The following is a 20,000-nucleotide window of genomic DNA, read 5'->3' on the forward strand; positions in this document are numbered from 1 at the left end:
GGAGAAACAATTTAATTCGCTCAGTTAATTTTAAGATTATCTGTAAATTTTCATTAGCTTACAAATTACCTAGCGCGTATGATAGTTCTGTTTCTTGACATATGGATAATTATTTCCCTGATACACCGATGAGATAACTATTTTCTTGATAACCATTTCTTTAACAAAGGAGATGACTATTTCCTTGGCACACCGATGATTTTGTTCCTGACACACCAATGGAATAACTATTTCCTTGACACACTAGTGAGATGATTTCTTAGATGAGTTACTTCACTGGCAGACTGATGAGCCTACAATTTCCTTGACAGGCAGATGAAATCATTATTTCATTGATATGCCAATGAGATCACTATTTCCTTGAAACGCTAATGAAATTACTATTTCCTCGACACACTAATGAGATGATCATTTCCTTGACACTCCAATGATATTACTATTTCCTGGACACACTAAGGGGATGAATTTCCTTGACACACCAATGAGGTAAATATTTCCTTGACACATCGATGAGATAGCTATTTCCTTAACAAGTTGACGTGCTAGCTACCTATTTCCTTGATGCCACCTTGAAATGGGTTAATGTTAAGATTCACAGCCTGTGATCGGAGCGTCGCAGGGTCGCGGTAAGCAGTGCTGGGCGGGTGTGTGCACTGCACCATGACCACATCTGCGGTTTAGCAAATCTATCCGTGTAAGGAGTTTCACTGCCAGCCTTCATTGCCTAACATGTGTGGGAGTATCATAACCAAATTAGTGATACACATAAATCAAGAAGCTCATTACCTCACCTGGATAACAGACAGGCCAATTGCCCCATGACAAATGAAGCTTCACAACTGACTACAGGCTGCTGAGCCTTCACTACGGCACACCCGCGCAGCGCCACCCAGTAATAACACCACAGGATGCTGACGGTTTGTCCAGGCATGCACTCATTTCACTCAACACGTCAAGGTAAAAACCCAAATGTTTAGACAATTTCTTGATTACATTAAATTTTCAACTAATTAACAGACTCAGTAAGTGAATCAGGCCATTCACATTTTGCCTGAATATTTCTGTCACTTAACATATTGTAAAATTTTAAGCAATTATGGACAAATATATATATATATATATATATATATATATATATATATATATATATATATATATATATATATATATATATATATATATATATATATATATATATATATATATATATATATATAAACTAGAGCTAGAGCAAGTAAAAATTATTTAAAAGTTACACGGATCATAGCATATAAAAACAGGCCAAAAAGGCTAAAAGAAAAAAAAACACATACGAGACGGGCAATGAGGCGACTTTTACGCTTCGGATGTGAACCAATCAGGAGAATGGGCTGGGGGAGAGAGAGAGGGAGTGAGGGGGAGGGGTAGTGCTGCGGGTAAGCAGGAGAGGAGAGGAGAGGATGAGCCATCCTCGCCTCTCGCGCTGGACCAAAGGATTCAGTTACAGGGAAAAAAAAAAAGGCACACAATAATATAAAATGTTGGCTAGGAAGTGTGGCAAGTGATGCATGATTCAATACAGCCAGCAATGTTGTTGGGTTTTCCTGCGTGTTGCCCGAATTCTGTTGATTTGTTGCAATAACACGGCCGCCAATCACAATTCATCCCCACCACAATTACAACTGATCCTCGCCAATTTAGAATTCGTCCACATCACACACGCAAAAATTAGTTAGTAAAAATACAAGTTCCTAAAAAAAATACAATTTCCACAGTAAATAAAGACTCTTGCCCAGCACTGCAACAACTCACTGGTGCAATACAAACTGAGCATCCCACACGTGCACCTCACAAGTAATATCAATGCGATTAATGACGATGCTTTCCCTTTTACAAACCTCCCATTCATCACAAGTATTAGCGCAGCCATTACTCGTCACTACCACAGCATCACCACTACAAAGGCAATGTACAGTCGCGATCAGAAGTCCAATAATATGCATTCTCTTCCACTGGGTTTGATGGACCTTAAACATTCTGATCTGTTGGGAATCTTATCAACTGTCACATTTTGCTCTATTATAATTATTTTCTCAGTGTGTGCAATAGATAAGTAACGTTCTGCACTTCATATTTTAGTTTTCCATACCGAAGCTCTCTAATCAATTTAGAGCCTATTAGGTGCTAAGATTTTTCGAGGAAATTGTCAGCAGATCAGACATGCTTGGATTAAGGGAAAAGGAAAAGCACGGTGGAAGTGAACACAGATTTCTGTTCTCGCAGACATTTCTACCACAAAGAGTTTCCACTTATTCACTATACACCACCACCACTTTTTACTTATGTACAGGGATTGGCACCTCAGTGGACCTCTTTTTTTCATTCTTTATTTTTCTATATTTTTGTTGCCCTTAGCCGGTATCACTCTTACATAAAAAAAAAAACCACCACCACCACCACCACAACAACAACCCCAAGCACCACTAGTCACCATCTTTACTACCCTCACCAGCAGCTGCAGTGAGTCTCACGGCAGTTGTGCCCTTGCTCTCGATCACAAATACTAGCCGGGAGCACGAGAGAGAAGACGACCGAAGTCAATGACATGACCGTTAACTCTAAAACAAACACAGAATATTCAGCCGCACTAATGCTGTCAGATTGGAAATGAAAATAAAAGATAATGGCACTGGTGAAAACTATGAGAACATCCGTCTGTGTATGTATGATTCTCCGTGTGTGTGTGTGTGCGCGTGTGCGCGTGTGCGTGTGTGCGTGCGTGCGTGCGCGTTCCCTCGGGATGGTAATATCCACACCTACACGTCCACAGTCCACATACAACACTGAAAACCCAGATCAACATTTCTTTTTCTTTTTCCTCCTTAAGTCGATTCCCTCTCACTTCCATTGCTCGCAGGTGAATGGACTGAGCTCACACCTGGCAGAGAGAGAGAGAGAGAGAGAGAGAGAGAGAGAGAGAGAGAGAGAGAGAGAGAGAGAGAGAGAGAGAGAGAGAGAGAGAGAGAGAGAGAGTTATAGGAAGGTGTTACAGATCAGAAAAAAAAGAGAAAAAAAGAGGACACGAGGGACGAATGAAGGAAAGAGGAAGGAAGGAAAAGAGGAGAAAGATGGAGAAAGAGGAAGGGAGGCACGTGAGCAAGAGGACTCGAAGTGAGGAGCTATAGAGCGGAAGGCAGCCAAGAAAAGAGCTAAACTTGAAAGGAAGAGTAACACACGGAGAATAGAAACGCCAAATTGGGACAGACCCTGTATAAAACCACCGGGAAGAGAAGAAAGCTCAGTGAATATATGGAGGGAGGAATGAGGGAGAAGGACCACAGTGTAAAGAGGGGGACAGGAGGGGACGGAGTTAAGCTTCGTTGAGACTTATACCTCGGAGCTGATGCCACGGTGGTCGAGTTGAATTTTCCATGCGAGAGAAGAGCGGAGCTGTAGGGAGATCGAGAGAGAGAGAGAGAGAGAGAGAGAGAGAGAGAGAGAGAGAGAGAGAGAGAGAGAGAGAGAGAGAGAGAGAGAGAGAGAGAGAGAGAGAGAGAGGGTAAAATTTGAAGGCGCAACAAATGGAAAACGGGAAGGAGGGCGGAAGGAGAGAAAGCGAGAAAGGGAGGAAAGGTAAATTCTATACCATATATGGTGTCTATATTGGTATAGGCTCTGAGGAGGGAGGAAGAGAGGAACGAAGGGTGAAAGGGAAGGGGAAAAGCAAACGGAAGAGAATGTAGAGAGGCGAGAGAGGCAACAGGTGTGTTAGAGAGAGAGAGAGAGAGAGAGAGAGAGAGAGAGAGAGAGAGAGAGAGAGAGAGAGAGAGAGAGAGAGAGAGAGAGAGAGCACTATATACAAGACCAGATGGCACAGATAACTGATTCAAACAAAGTACCCAGACAGCATAACATTCCCCTTGCACTTCCCTTCCCCGTGCTCTGGTAAAACCCCAGATCTTACCCTTTCCCCTCTGCCACCACTGTAAACTCCCTTAAATTCCTCTTCACAGCCCTCTCTCCCCTACTTTAATCCGTCTCTCTGCACAGCCATCCCCTCCCGCGCTCCCTTAGCCTTTCTCTTCCTGCTCCTCCCTCCTCCTGCTGCTGCTCCTCCCTGGCGTGTGCAGGAAGTGATCCCTCCATGTGTTGCTCTATTAAATGCAAATCCGACAGGTGAGGAGGGGGCGCAGGGCCAGATGGGACGTGCCAGCTGCAAGTGGCCCTCTCAACGCCCCCACACACACACCACGAGGAATAGCTGGCTCTCTCTCTCTCTCTCTCTCTCTCTCTCTCTCTCTCTCTCTCTCTCTCTCTCTCTCTCTCTCTCTCTCTCTCTCTCTCTCTCGAAATACCAGTAATAACGACAAGTGGATACAACACTGGAATTGACCGGAATTGCAGGGTTGACACTGTAGCTTCCTATTGATATCTATAATGAAATACCGTGCAGTGATAGTAGTCGTGGTGGTGGTGGCGGTGGTGGGTTGTAATTACTGAAATAGTTTAGGTGGTAAAATAAAATTAATCCATCTATCTTCGTTACCACAGTGGTTGAGGTAATACAGTAATGATAACAATCTATCTATTTATAAGAATAAGAAAAAAAAAGACAAGAAAAAAGTATAGATGCAAGAACCGGGGAAGTCTACCAGTGGCAATTCGTGTAGAATACATAGCTTCCCACATCCATCTATCGTCTCTACCAATATATCAACTTATCTTCTTTTGAAGCTCCTTGTTGACTCGGCACTAACAACCTCATTACTGAAACGTTCCTGTTACCCGCCAGTTTATTTGAGAGCCAATTTCTTCTTACCATTTCTTTAAATCTAACCTCACCATGAAAGGCAGTCAGCCGAGACAAGGCGCCCACACCAGCTGTCACCTCTCAGGCAGCAGCTGGTGTGAAGATGCGACAGTTTGGTGCATATATTGTGGACTGGATATTGCTAATTTAACCACCGCATAAGTTCTTATTCCCCTGGGCTGCTGTAGTCATACTCGTAATCATCCTAATAATGTTTCCCAGGTGTAGTCTTCTGAAGTGGTTGACTTTTGCCCTGCGGAACCCAATGGCAGCTCTCGGGAATGTACATCAGGTATGCGATCATATTTCTAGTCATTCACACTCACGATAACCATGATGTAAATACTCAATTCACATCCTGGTCACCTCAATGCCATCCGTCAAGATGGCATCAATAAACAGATAAAAGGAGGAACATCTACGCACTCACTAATACGTACAATTATAACTTCGTGGCCTATATGCATTCAGTGTGGCGAAATGGTAGTAGTAGTAGTAGTAGTAGTAGTAGTAGTAGTAGTAGTAGTAGTAATAACAATAATAATAATAATAATAATAATAATAATAATAATAATAATAATAATAATAATAATAATAATAATAATAATAATAATGATGATGATGATGATGATGATGATGATGATGATGATGATGATGATAATATTAATAATAATAATAATAATAATAATAATAATAATAATAATAATAATAATAATAATAATAATAAAGGACCAGAACAATAACAAAAAACAACAACAATAACAGCAACAAACAGACAACAAATAACACAAACAATAAATTAGTTAATATTAAACAACGTGTAAGCAGAACGAACGAATCAGCGTTAAGGAATTCCTGCAAAAAACGAACGAGAGAGAAGGAACATTTGGTAAAGCTGAAGAATTTAAACGGCGGGAGTGTTGATGGGATTGGCTCGGGAGGTGTAGCAGACTGGAAGAGCAACGTAACTCCCTCTACCACGAAGGGAGACGCTGAAAAAAAAAAATTACTGAGCGAGTTGAACGGTCCAAAATGTAAAGTCGTCAATGAGATACGTAACTGGATGGGAGAGTCTGATGGAGTGTGTGCAATGGAAGATGTGTGAAGGATATAAGTAAAAGGAAGAATACTAAAGGAAAAAAATAATCACTTGTGTACAAATAACAGTGATGGAAGTGAGTGTAGGAATCAAACGGACAACTGTTGAGAATGTAGAAGGTAAAGTAAGAGAAACGTTGCTTAAAAATTTTGTTTAAAGCTTGAAAATTTAACAAAACATAAACTAGTTGCATATAAATAATAATAATAATAATAATAATAATAATAATAATAATAATAATAATAATAATAATAATAATAATAATAAAGGAAGTGAGTGTAGGAATTATGAATTCAAAACGTCCAAAAAAATATAGCTGTGCCCTAAAAGTTATAAAAATTAGACTCCTTGTATAAAAACGATGGTGATGGAAAAGAATGAAGGAATCATAGATAAATAAAATAGCATAATAGAGAGTATAAAAAAAATTTGACAAGCTTATGATAGAGCAGTAATAGAATAATATAAAAAGGTCAGACACGCTGCAGCAAAGTGAGTGTGCAGTGTATGGGAAGCAGAGTGTTTCAGAATGATAAGAGACTAATTAATAGGCAGGGGGTTCGTACTGCAGCAAATGGTGAACAAGGTGTGTGAGAAACATGTTGGCTCGTCCGTAGCTTTTATCTTTATTAAAACTAGAAAATAAAAAACAAAATACACGAAAAAAAACATACATACATACACACATACATACATACATACATACATGCATACATACATACATACATACATACATACAAAAAAAATGATGGGGGGTAGATTATGCTGGAGTGTGCATGTTATACACTGAAACTTTACTTTTAATACAGTGGAAAGGTTTTAAAGCAGTAGTGGCAGAGTGGCTGGTTAATGTATGAACACCTGGAAACTTAAATAACTGGGTCTCAATAAATAGTGGAATGAGGAAGGGACAGGATGCATCTCCGTGGTTCTCCAATGTATATATGGATGGGGTTATGAGGGAACTAAAGGTGAGAGCTGGAGGACTGGATGGGAATGGTAAAGTATGGAAGAATCTTAGAGGCTTTCCATTACAGATATGCAGATGATGTTGTTTAATAGGTAAGGATAATTTGAATATTCACAGGATGGTAAGGAGTTTGAGGGATCTGTGAGAGAGAAATGGGGTTTGGAGAACTGATACAGATGAAAATTTATTGTTAATTCAGGAAAGGGAGAGGAAGCCAGAGTGTGAAGTTGAGGCTGGCGAAGGTTTGGTGGTGGTGGAAAGTTTTAAGTATGTATGCAGTGTAGATGCTTTTGGGGAGTGGAATATAGAGTAGCACGAGGTAAAAGTAAAGCTGGAGCTACTCGTACTGATTAAAATTAAAAATCAAAGTAGAGCAGAAAGCAAGATTTATAAAATATTAAAATACTAACACGGCATGAACATGACAAATATAGAGGAACGAGGAATCTATTGAAAGCAACATTTGTAGATTAAAATGAAGATCAATAGGAATAGGAGTAGTAGTACGAATGAAATACGTAGCAGTGTAGGAGACTAAAATATGAAAAAAGTCGCAGTTGATGAAAACATGCAAGAGTGAATGAGACTAATGACTGGTGACATGCGAGGCGCGGCAAACTAAACAAAACGTGATTTGATGAGAAATACGGTAAGTGAAAAAACCTAAGAGCATAAGAGAAGCTGCAAAAAAAGCTAAAAGGCACACATGTGATGGTCCTTGTGCAAAATATACATACCTAAACCACACATATCATCCCTATCCAATTATCTATCCCATATTTTAACTCTCCTCATTGACTCTCCAGTGTGCACCAGCTTAATGAATATTCCGATCATCTAGCACGCTATTTGAGAACCAGTTTCTTCCTGTCTCTTATATAAAATCAATCTTTCCCTGCCTCCAACACTTTTAACTCTTTTCTTCTAGTCCCTTCCAGGTTACGAGTACCAATCCTATTATGAAACGAGATAAAAGGGCTACGCATATCAAGTAACACTAATGTCACAGGAAACGCGGCAGGCTGAGAAGATTATGTAATACGGTCAAGAAAGATATATGGAGGAGGAGAAAAGAATCAGTGAAAATGGGACAGAAGAGTAAAGACTTTGTAGTAGGAAAGCATCAGAGTGGAAGCCGTTCTTTGTTCGCTATTGTGACAGTCGGGGTAACATCAAATCATGGGCTTATTGAAGAGACAGAAGGTGAGGTCTGTGGGCAGCGGTCGATGATCTCCAGAGGGGGTGGAAGGTGTGTGAATGGTGTGAATGGATGCTTGTCTCGTGGCGCGGGCCGAGCTATCGGTTTCTCCTCTAAAGTGTTTTCCCTTGCTCTCCTGAAACTCCGGCAACGGGATGGTGGGATATTGGGATTACGATTATTACTATTATTACTGTTACTATTATTTTTTGCATCATTATCATTACTACTACTACTGCTACTGCTACTACTACTACTACTACTACTACTACTACTACTACTACTGTTGCCGCTGTTGTAATCACTGTAAGACTGTAAGGTGGTGGTAATCAGCGGTGGCGATGATGGCTTAGATGGTATTAGCAGTAATAATAACATTTATGATTTAGTACCACTACTAAGGCTGTTATTATTACAACAACAACAACAATAATAATAATAATAATAATAATAATAATAATAATAATAATAACAACAATGATAATTATAGAACGCCACCACCACCCCCCCCACCAGCACCACCACCAAAAACAACAATAACAACAAAGGAAGAGAAAAAAAAGAAAGAAAAGGATAAGAAAAAATAGATGACCCAAAATTCACTTATATAGCAAAGTTAATAAGTGATAACGAAATGAAAAAGAATTGAAAAGAAAAAAATGGAGAAATGAAGGAAAGAGAAATAAATGTAGACAGAAAACAAATGAAAAAGTGAAAGCATAAAGAAAATTAACAGCAAAGATATGAATAAAAGCTTGGAAAGGGAAGCAAAATAAAAAGATTAAAAATAGAAAATTATAATATGATGATAATGACGACGATAATAATAAAGACAATAAAATGAAAGGTCCTACGTTGTTGACTTCACTTTAACCCTTTTGTCTCAATTGTCTAACTCACTCACTCTCTCTCTCTCTCTCTCTCTCTCTCTCTCTCTCTCTCTCTCTCTCTCTCTCTCTCTCTCTCTCTCTCTCTCTCTCTCCCCTCTCACCTGTTAATCTCTCATGTGCAGGTAGGTACACGCCCTCCTTGTACCTCACACACACACACACACACACACACACACACACACACACACACACACACACGTTCCTCTTACGTACTAACCCTTTTTCACTACAAACTCTTCTTTCCTCCTCCCTCTTCTCCCCCCACCCCCGTCCTCCTCCTCCTCCTCCTCCCCCTCCTCCTCCTCCTACTTCTCCGTCATGCCCCCCCAACCCTTCCCTGCCTCGTCCTCCCCCATCCCCCCCAGTCACAAGTGCCGGCCGGAGACGTTTCATCCATTATATCCTGCAGCAAACAGGCTCTCCTCTCTCTAGCTCTCTCTCTCTCTCTCTCTCTCTCTCTCTCTCTCTCTCTCTCTCTCTCTCTCTCTCTCTCTCTCTCTCTCTCTCTCTCTCTCTCTCTCTCTCTCGTCCTCCGTAATTATTAATGAAGAGCTTGTAAAAATGCAAGGATTTGAGATCTGAATTAATTAGGGAAAGTGAAGCTGAAAGAGAGAGAGAGAGAGAGAGAGAGAGAGAGAGAGAGAGAGAGAGAGAGAGAGAGAGAGAGAGAGAGAGAGAGAGAGAGAGAGAGAGAATGTAAACCATATATGAAATAGTTACGTGTAGAGAGTTACGTGTTGAGAGCTATCTTATCGGAGTGAGGGAGGGAAGGAGCGCTGAGGGGGTGGTGGAGGCAACGAGGTGAAGGAAGTTACGTGATTGGAGAGAAGGGCGGAGGCATGGAGAGAGGAAGTGAGGAAGTGAGGGAAGTTACCAGCGCCTATGATGACCGGCGAAAGGGGGAGGATGAGAGAGAGAGAGAGAGAGAGAGAGAGAGAGAGAGAGAGAGAGAGAGAGAGAGAGAGAGAGAGAGAGAGAGAGGGACGGACGGACAGACAGATTACGGACAGAGAAAAGAAACATGTAGGCAAGGATACTTGACAAAACAGAATAGCCAAGCAGAGAGAGAGAGAGAGAGAGAGAGAGAGAGAGAGAGAGAGAGAGAGAGAGAGAGAGAGAGAGAGAGAGAGAGAGAGAGAGAGAGAGAGAGCAGTACACCTGTTATTACACATAAATACCAACGTATGAGGCTCTTTCGCTCCCCAAACTGCCATTACTGTCCTAGCCTTATTTCCCTCCATTACTTCGGGGTCTAAATATCCTCTGCGGGGGGCGGCCTCAGGTGCGACGAGACCCGGGTAACCGCACCGGGTTTTCCTAAGGTTACCCCATTAATACACGATTAGAGAAAATGGTAAAAAGTGGCAGCGCATTCCAGAGATATACGCGCATTTCCTTCTTGTGTGAGTTTACTGAAACACCGCGCCTCTGGGATGGACTGGAAGGCAGGTGAGGTAGGTCAGGTAAGCGAGGTAGGCAGGTGAGGAAGGTGGGTGGATGGTAAAGGTGAATTCTGAGTGTGATAGAGGGGAGGCACGGGATGGAATAATAGGTGAATGACTACATTTACTCAACAGGCTATGTGTGAATGAAAGAGAGTGGGTGCAGGCCGTGGGTTTTTATATTTAAGAGTTACAGAAGGGAAGTGTGTGTGTGTATGTGTGTGTGTGTGTGTGTGTGTGTGTGTGTGTGTGTGTGTGTGTGTGTGTGTGTGTGTGTGTGTGTGTGTGTGTGTGTGTGTGTGTGTGTGTGTGTGTGTGGGATGGGTGTGGGTGGGCTGGTGGGTGGAGGCAGGGGTTTTCCAACTTTCGGAGGAATGAGAGGAGGTGAAGTTTCTGGGGGGGGGAACAATGGGGTGGTGGATGCACTGGCGGAGCATTCACGATAGCACCAGTGGCTTTAGGGGGCAAACTGGCCAACGGGCGAGGCTTAGCAGAAATTAATTTATACATATGAACAATTTAGTTGGGAATATTTGAAGGTACAGTGTGTGTGTGTGGTGGATGGGGGGAGTGTGTGTATGTGGAGGAGCGTGTGTGGGGTGGGGGAACAGGAGAGTAAGTGGTGTGTGTGTGTGTGTGTGTGTGTGTGTGTGTGGTGTGTGTGGTGTGTGTGTGTGTGTGTGTGTGTGTGTGTGTGTGTGTGTGTGTGTGTGTGTGTCTGGTTGGTTGTTATCGGGCTAGGCAATAAGTAATAAGCTGAACATGAAAGTATAACACACACACACACACACACTCACACACACACACACACACACACACACAGGCGAGGTAAATGGGCGAGCCTCTTAATGTGTAGCCCATGTTCACTTGGCAGCAAGTAGGTACGCGATATAACCCGGAGGGTTGTGACCTCGTTGTCCCAGCGTGTGGTGTGTCAGTGGTCTCAGTCTTACCCAAAGATCGGTCACTATGAGCCCTGAGCTCTTTCCGTAGGGGAACGGCTAGTTGGATGACCACCAGACGACCGTAGGTGAATCACACACACACACACACACACACACCATGTCCCTCATTTTCTACCTTACACTCCTTCAACAACATAAAAGCACCAAATCATGAAAATGAAATGTATAAAAATCCTACAAAAGTTACTTTATATGTGTATCAACTCTAACTTCCCTGGTTGGCGGAGGGAAGTAAGCCCTGTAAATATAAGGATAATGTCCAATATTCATAAACACATTGGGGTCTCATTATGAGCACTTTCAAAAGTTCGAGAAACCCTCACCTTGGTTTTTCCATGTACTTTTTTCCTACTGATGGTGCAGATTCCTTTGTTCAGCTATGTATCGCTAGATCCATGCAAACACTTGAAACCTCCGATAACCTCCACTACAGCCAGTTAAAAAAATAGTTGAGTTAGAGAGCCGAGACGTTTAAGAATACGACGCCAAGTCTTCCAGCGGCGCGGACAGAGTGGGGAGCTTACTGGTGTTGTGCCGCAGAGAAAGTAAGTATTGACTGCGGGAGGGCAGCAAAGTTTTGGACGCTGCAAAAAACTTAAACGGATGAAAATTTATACAGAAACCTCGAAAGCTCGGGTGAAAGATTACAAGCCTGAATATTTACTGATAAAACTTGAATCAATCTAATGGAATACTGTTGGTTCACAAATAGGGTTGTGGATGAGTGGAACAAACTTGGTAAGAACCATAGTACATACACTGACATTAATAAGTTTCAAGAGGAGATTGAGCAAATTTATGTGTTAAGATAGCAGATGGTAAATTTAAAGTGTTCAAGAGGTGTATAGTGGAGGCCAGCCGACATTTTACACTCCCTTCATTCAGTTATGTTCCTGTGTTATAATGGAGTCAATGCCATGAATTAAGAATAAAATACTATTGAGCTTCAGATAACATTCACAACAGAGGAAACCCAGATCATAATTTCATGCGCGCGGGATTGTTGGTTAGGGCAGGGACGCGAGGCAGAGTACATAGGGCCTACATACCTCTGAATTCCTTGCGTGTATGTCCTAAAGGCGACCAAAAGGGATGAAGCGAGGGGCTGAGGCGACTCCTTCCTCTGTATGTTTGTTCCTACGTCGAGACAAAGCACGGTGGAGGTGTAGCAACTCAGGTTTCCCGGAACTCTGATGCACATACACCCCACGACTGCGATTCCATGCTTTAAAATAATGTCATTTGGGTACGTAGGAATTTTTTGACTCGCAGAATTTTTTAATGGGTTTCTTTTTTCATTGTTTATGAATTACCATATGTAGGTCCACTGGCTTCTTACAGTTTTTTTTCTCTTGGGTTCTTATGTTGTGAGGAACACCCGTTATCAAGAGACTCAAACATGCTTTCAGAGTAAGATAGATATTAGTCACGTTAACCAAGAAACACATTTAAATTAAATAAATGAGACGATTCAAGAGCTTATTCCATAATACTGAGACATTATTTGATGACATAAGACAAAGTTTAGAATGAGGAAGCACTAAATACACTATATTGATTAGAGATAATAAGGTAAAATACAGTATGAGGAGAATACTATGCAGGAGGCTCTGAGCTAAGGAGAAAAGGGATCGTTGGTTTCAGCGCAATGAAAACTCCCGAAATACCAAACGCATTCCTTTAAGAAGGAGTAATTGAAGAGTAATTAAAAAGAAAACTGCTACAAAGAAGATAAATATTTAATTTCAACACTCACCTTATGAAAGGAACAAAAAGATCTTAATAACTTTAGGAGAGGTAACTGGCGGGTCATAACTATGTAAACATTAACACAACACAGCGCCAAGGGCAGAGAAAAACAAGCAAACTGTAAAAAGAAAAAAACGAACGAACGAAGAAAAATAGAAAGGAAGAAAGAAAAAAACAGGAAAGAAAAGTTCCAAAAACTCCGTCGATGACTGATATTACAAAATAACAATTCCTTGAAAAATAAAAATGGCAGAGTTACAGAGCGAATGAATTAATTACCGACTATGATTCAAGAATTCCATAAAGATTAAAGACTTTCACAAAGAATCGAGATAAGAGAGTCGGGACATTAATATGTAAACAATCCATTTTTACGAATCAATTTTCACTTCCCCATGGAGAGGAGATATGTCGGGGGCCGCGGTACACACTCCACAGAGAAAAGGGGAAAAGAAAAGCCAAGCCCCGGCCATTAAAATCTAACCAAACATGGAGGCTGCGAAGAGTACAAGCTGACCTGAATCCCAGTCGCTGTGAAGCTCTACCCGCAGGAGTTCTAATGCTCAAAGAAATTTCATTGTAAAAAAAAATAAATGAATAAAAATAGAAAAATAAATAAATAAATTTAAAAATACGGCAGACAGTTCTCGAGTTTACCGATAACAAAATTAAGAAGATAAGAAAATATGGGACACTACAAGAAAGCAGTACACGTGGCAGCCCGCTCATAAAACTTACATATCTAGTATATCCACCTATCATCTCTATCCATAGATTTATGTATTTTCTTAATGCTTCGTATTGACTCAACACTAACAATCTGACTACAGAGTCTATTCCGGTCATGTATTAATCTATTTGAGACTAAAAACAAGAACGTGCATGCACAAGAAAATTCATACTGAGTTCCTACAATTGTAAATCCAACTATTTATTCGTATTTTCATGACGTTATTGCAGGTTTTATTGCATGATCAAACAAAAACAAAGGAAATTTTCAGAATGTTAAGTATTGTGTGTCTCCTATCTTCATGTCCCATATGTGATTCACTTTTCCCGTTTACCTTTTCCATCGCAAGGAAGGAAGCAATAATGATGATGGCTCTCTACTGGATTAGTTCGTAAAACGGACAGACCAGCGACGTCAGTGACCATAAATCTTGCTACTCTTAAACATCACGGCATCTTAACTCGATTTCTTTTGACAAGCTGTAGTGGAAGGTATTGGCGTTTTCAAGGATGTTTTCATTATTACAGTGGTAGTTTCACATGGATTCTACACCCTCAGTGGGAAAAACGGAAAAAAACATCCATAAGAACTGCAGTGACATAAGGATTCTCTCTCTCTCTCTCTCTCTCTCTCTCTCTCTCTCTCTCTCTCTCTCTCTCTCTCTCTCTCTCTCTCTCTCTCTCCACTCTGTCCATCCTTTCGCTAATTCCCTGCAGACTGACTCCATCTCCCCGCATCTTCCTTCACACAATCACACAAACCCAACCTCTTCCTTTCTCCCACCACTCCCCGACTCTCATGGCCTTCACGCTCCTTTCTCCTTCCCTCAGGATAAAAAAAAAAAAAAAAAAGATATATGAGTAAGAGAAAAATAATAGCAAAAAGGTAGTCTTGTCACTAATCTCATTCTGGTGGCGCTTTTTGAAAATTTAAACCGAAACCCAGCCTGCTCTGGACTGCTTCATGTTTCTGTGTGGCGAAACACTCGGATGAAAGGCGGCGTTTAGAGCCAGAGTAAGTATTCGCTAACTCCGTACAATGGGCGTCTCCTCTCTCTCTCTCTCTCTCTCTCTCTCTCTCTCTCTCTCTCTCTCTCTCTCTCTCTCTCTCTCTCGTAATCTACATGTCCAATGTTTTTTTATTATGTTTAAAGCTTTTTTTCTGGATATACTTCAATTTTTTTTTCTTTATATCTTTGTTTCCGTGTTTTATGTTTCCTGTTTGTGTAGCGATAAGATTAATAATACCGTGTGTGTGTGTGTGTGTGTGTGTGTGTGTGTGTGTGTGTGTGTGTGTGTGTGTGTGTGTGTAAGCAAGCTACTCCCATTTCTTTATCATCATGAGCACAAAATAACCACAAAACCAATCCGCAGATTTATGGAGGACCGAAAAAAAAGTCACAAGGAAAAAAATGGTACACCGCTCAGGTTAAACTGAAAAACACATCAATAAAAATTCGAAAAAAAAGTAGCAAACATGCAACACACCTGAACCAAAGCTGCATTAATGAAAACCAAAAAGCGTGACGGCACAGACGCGCTGAGGGATGAGTCCGCCTACTGCCACCGGCTGTGACATACAGACACACACTGACGGACCTGGAACACAAAACATCTCCGTTAACATCGCTCTTCTCATATTTCACTCTTACAATACTGAAACTACTGTGACGAAAGCTTATTACACTAACGTTCGTGATGCTTCCCTCAGTGATGTTACTACTATTACTACTGCTACTGCTGCACCTGCTGATGCTGATACTACAACAACTACTACGTTTATTTCACTTATTTTATTTTATTAATTTACTTATTTCAGAGAGAAAGAGAGAGAGAGAGAGAGAGAGAGAGAGAGAGAGAGAGAGAGAGAGAGAGAGAGAGAGAGAGAGAGAGAGAGAGAGAGAGGCGCTTCTCTCCCAGGGGAAAGATTCCTCCAAGTAACCCAGGTCGTCCTAAAAACCTAATGGGATGGACTCTGAGGGGAAAAGATTATGCTTCCATCTCCCCTGCCTTCCCTTTCCTTCCTTCTCTTCTCTCCACGTCTCTCTCTTTTACCTCTCTCTTCTTCTCCTTTGCATGTTGTGTTTCCCTATTCTTTCCTTCGTCTCGTAATATCACATAAAACACTCTCTCTCTCTCTCTCTCTCTCTCTCTCTCTCTCTCTCTCTCTCCTCTCTCTCTCTCTCTCTCATCTGTCTCTGCTACCTGTATCCACCATATTTACCCTCCCTCTCTTACTTCCAATCGATTCAGTTGTTCATTCATTTATTCCATTTCCATTCCTCGCCTCTCCTACTTCCTCTCCCTTGGCCTTCCTCCCTCTCCTCCCTGCCCTCCCTGTCCTCCTTCCTCTCCCTGCTCTCCTATCCATCCTCCCATCTCTTTCTCCCCACGCTCCCATCGATGGCGAGAACAAGTATGCTCTAGGATACGAGAGTTGATGGCCAAAGGGAAGCTTAGGCCTAACATCACTCACTCACACACACACACACACACACACACACACACACACACACACACAATTTTCTTTATGATATGTGGACAGTATCACAAATTTAAGAAAGTATTGGTGGTGGTGGTGATGTTTTGTAGTTTATTGTTGTTTTACAGTTTTTATCATTAGTATTATTATCGTAGAATCCCTCGCTACGCCAAACGTGGTGGTAGTGGTGGTGGTAGCAGTAGCGGTTGTAGTGGTAGTAGTAGCGTTAGTGGTGGTGGTGGTGGTGGTGGTAGTAGTAGTAGTAGTAGTAGTAGTAGTAGTAGTAGTAGTAGTAGCACCAGCAGTTGTTGTAGCAGTAACAGTAGTAGTAGTAGTAGTAGTAGTAGTAGTAGTAGTAGTAGTAGTAGTATAGTAGTAGTAGTAGCAGTAACTAGTAGGAGTTGCAGGAGCAGTACCACCACCATCATCATTACTAGTAGAAGTAATAAAAGAAATAATCTTTCTTCAACAGCAATAAATCTGATGTAATGAACAAATAGTGTACAAATCTTTGTATCCTCACTCTTATATTCTCAATTTTTTTCTTCTTCCTCTTCTTTAACACCAAAACAAGGATAATCTACCTTGCTAATCTAGGTGCAATTCTACACTCATCATAAATTTCTGCCCAAGAGTAGAAAGAACAGACCAGAAAATTTATAGCATTTCAGTATGCACTGCTACGACTCTTAAATATAACGGAATGGTGTGCTGTAAGTTTTGGGCCTCATTCTGAAAGACACCACAGATAACAGTACAGGAATCCGTCTTCTTAAAAATATTGGCTTTATTTCATCTACATTTAACAGCCTCTAGCAGAGACAATTTGGGCTTCCAATGGTATTTTCATTGATAATATAACAAAGATCTTGTATCATCAATAGCAGAAATGTCATTCAGAAACCGAAAAAATAAATCATTTCGCGTCCTTTGAAAATGGATCTTATGAGAATACAAAACATTTCAGAATAATGACCAAGTTGTCCTAAGTTAGAATCCCGCCTTGTAATGGGGATCTTTCTCGGGTGCCTGCCCGCTCCTCGGCTCCCTCAGCCTTATATGGGCACCGGTCAACAAAGATTGGGAAGGTGAAAGGCGATGGAAAAGAACTAGCCAACCTGCGTATTCTGCGTGCTGAGGTCCAGGACTGTATGGTGCGACCAGCCCACTGCCTACGCACGCTCTTTGAGTACGGCACCCCCTTTAACCTCAACAAAAGGGTATTTATAATATAAGTCTACACTCCCTGCTTGCTGAAAAACGCTGGCGGGAATTTTTTTCATATATCCCCATAAAACAAGAAAAAAGAAACGTGGATTTTTATTCCATTTCATATTTTTATTACTTTTATTCAATTTTGTTTCCATTTTTCCTGGGTGGTCATGTCACAGGTGCAGAAAAGGATATATTATTTGAAAATTTCACGATATTTATAAACCGTTCACTGTTAAGAACACCGAGCGATAGAATGTACAAAGGAAAGTAAGCACTGACACGATTAATAAAAATGGAAATGTGCACAAGATCAGCCAAAAACAATGGATGTGAATATATTCAAGTAAACACACACACACACAGAGAGAGAGAGAGAGAGAGAGAGAGAGAGAGAGAGAGAGAGAGAGAGAGAGAGAGAGAGAGAGACAATAATACCAAGAAATAACAACAAGGGAGGAAGGTGTGCGTGCCGTTCCCTCAGGTACACACACACACACACACACACACACACACACACACACACACTTGTACTACACTCCTCCCGGCAGCGGTCCTTGGTCACGCCCGGTGAAGGAGACGGCTCAGGGCGATGTGTGCACCTGTCTGTCTGTGTCTGTGTGTGTGTGTCACCTTGTGTATACGTACGTCCTGTCATGTGCGAGTAGAAGACGAAAGGAAAACATACATGATTTTGCATGTATGTATGTATGTATGTACATAAGTAGGTAGGTAGGCATACGTCTGTTATCAATCTACTTATCTATCTATCTACTATTTAACAACCTACATATCTACATAGTTCTCTCTCTCAGCTTTTTTACCTGTCTAATCATCCTTTTTGTCGCGATTTTTTTTTTTTTTTATTTATCTATCTTTTTTCGTTTTTTTTTCGTTTTTTTTTTTTGCAATTACACCGAGCCTGCAATCACTAAAATGAAATTCAACACACACACGCACACACACACACACACACACACACACACACACACACACACACACACACACACACACACACACACATTTTTTTTTATGATATAGTTGTGTATAACTTGAACATACATAAATACATTCGAATATACATACGTTCACACTTTTGTACATCTTTCTGCAGATTTTATTACTCCGAACGCAAATATTTATGTAGGAAACTAATAGACTGCTATGCTGAATTCACGTGTGTGTGTGTGTGTGTGTGTGTGTGTGTGTGTGTGTGTGTGTGTGTGTGTGTGTGTGTGTGTGTGTGTGTGTGTGTGTGTGTGTGTAGGGTTTATGCTAATGTTATCTCGGTATGTATTTTTATTCAATCCTACAATCTACTTTATACAGTCTGTCTCTACTTTTTTGTTTAGCCGCGGCATTACTTTTAATTAATTCACGGCATCTATTTTTTTAAGAGTCTCGACATCACTTTTTCTCCACTCTCTCTATCTACTTTTTGATGTAGTCTCGGTATCCACTTTTCCTCCATTCTTTTATACTTTTATCCTTCCTCGATATCTATACTTTCACTTAACTCCATTATTTACATTTATCCGGTCTTGGCATCTACTTCTATCTAGTCTCGGTATCTGCCTTACTTTCATCCAACTTAATCATCTATTTTCATCCAGTCTCTGTGTCTAGTTTCATCCAGTCCCGCTTTCGACCTTTATCCAGAGTTTCTTACCTCTTGTATATAATCTGTGTCTATTCTTATCCAGTCCTGATATCAAATTTCAAACAGTCCTGGTCTTTATTTTAATCCAGTCTCCTTTTACAACTCTTGAATATTCCTTAGCTTGTATACATTATCATCACCAAGATTAGTGGTTCAGTAAGAGGCTCTAAATCTCCTTATGCATTTCAAGCATCTATATAATTTTTCCTCCCTCAACTTGTATTCACGCAATCTTGTTCTTTTACCATCCCTCAGCAGAAGATCTTCTATCAACACGTTTTAATCCTTTAATTCCCTTTAGCATCACGATTAAAGCCCCTCTTTCTCTCCTTTCCTCACATGTGTTTATCTACGTATGTGCGACGGTGAAATGGTGAAACTTATCTCTTTAGCTTTCCATGTAAAGATGTACACACACACACACACACACACACACACACACACGGGTACAGTGCATGTGATAGACTCGCAAAGAATGGTAATGAGGAAGGAAGGGAAGAGTGGGAGGTAATGGAGAGGAAGAGAGAGCGAGGGGAAAACAGCTCCCATTTTTTACTATTATGGTAAAAATGTGTTTAAAAGTTACACACATGCATGTAAGTACATGGCGGCGGTGGCTGAATAGTGTGTGTGTGTGTGTGTGTGTGTGTGTGTGTGTGTGTGTGTGTGTGTGTGTGTGTGTGTGTGTGTGTGTGTGTGTGTGTGTGTGTGTGCGCGTGAGATTAAAAAAACCTTGATAAAATAATTTACAGGACATTATAGACTACAGTGGCTCTTTGGGAGATTAGAAATGGTTTCACACACACACACACACA

General features: G+C 41.0%; 1 long non-coding RNA gene across 1 annotated transcript in view; it reads right to left on the bottom strand.

Moving 5' to 3' along the window:
- Window positions 1–5,441: 5,441 nt before the first annotated feature.
- LOC135107212 (uncharacterized) overlaps window positions 5,442–20,000 on the bottom strand; it is a 20,586-nt gene continuing 6,027 nt past the window's right edge. The window contains exons 2-3 of the long non-coding RNA XR_010271657.1: window positions 15,320–15,430; window positions 5,442–5,781 (exon numbers count right to left, since the gene is read on the bottom strand). This is a non-coding gene — a long non-coding RNA (uncharacterized LOC135107212). The remainder of the gene's footprint in view (window positions 5,782–15,319; window positions 15,431–20,000) is intronic.

This window comes from Scylla paramamosain, chromosome 15 (assembly GCF_035594125.1).
Source record: "Scylla paramamosain isolate STU-SP2022 chromosome 15, ASM3559412v1, whole genome shotgun sequence".
NCBI lineage: Eukaryota > Metazoa > Arthropoda > Malacostraca > Decapoda > Portunidae > Scylla > Scylla paramamosain.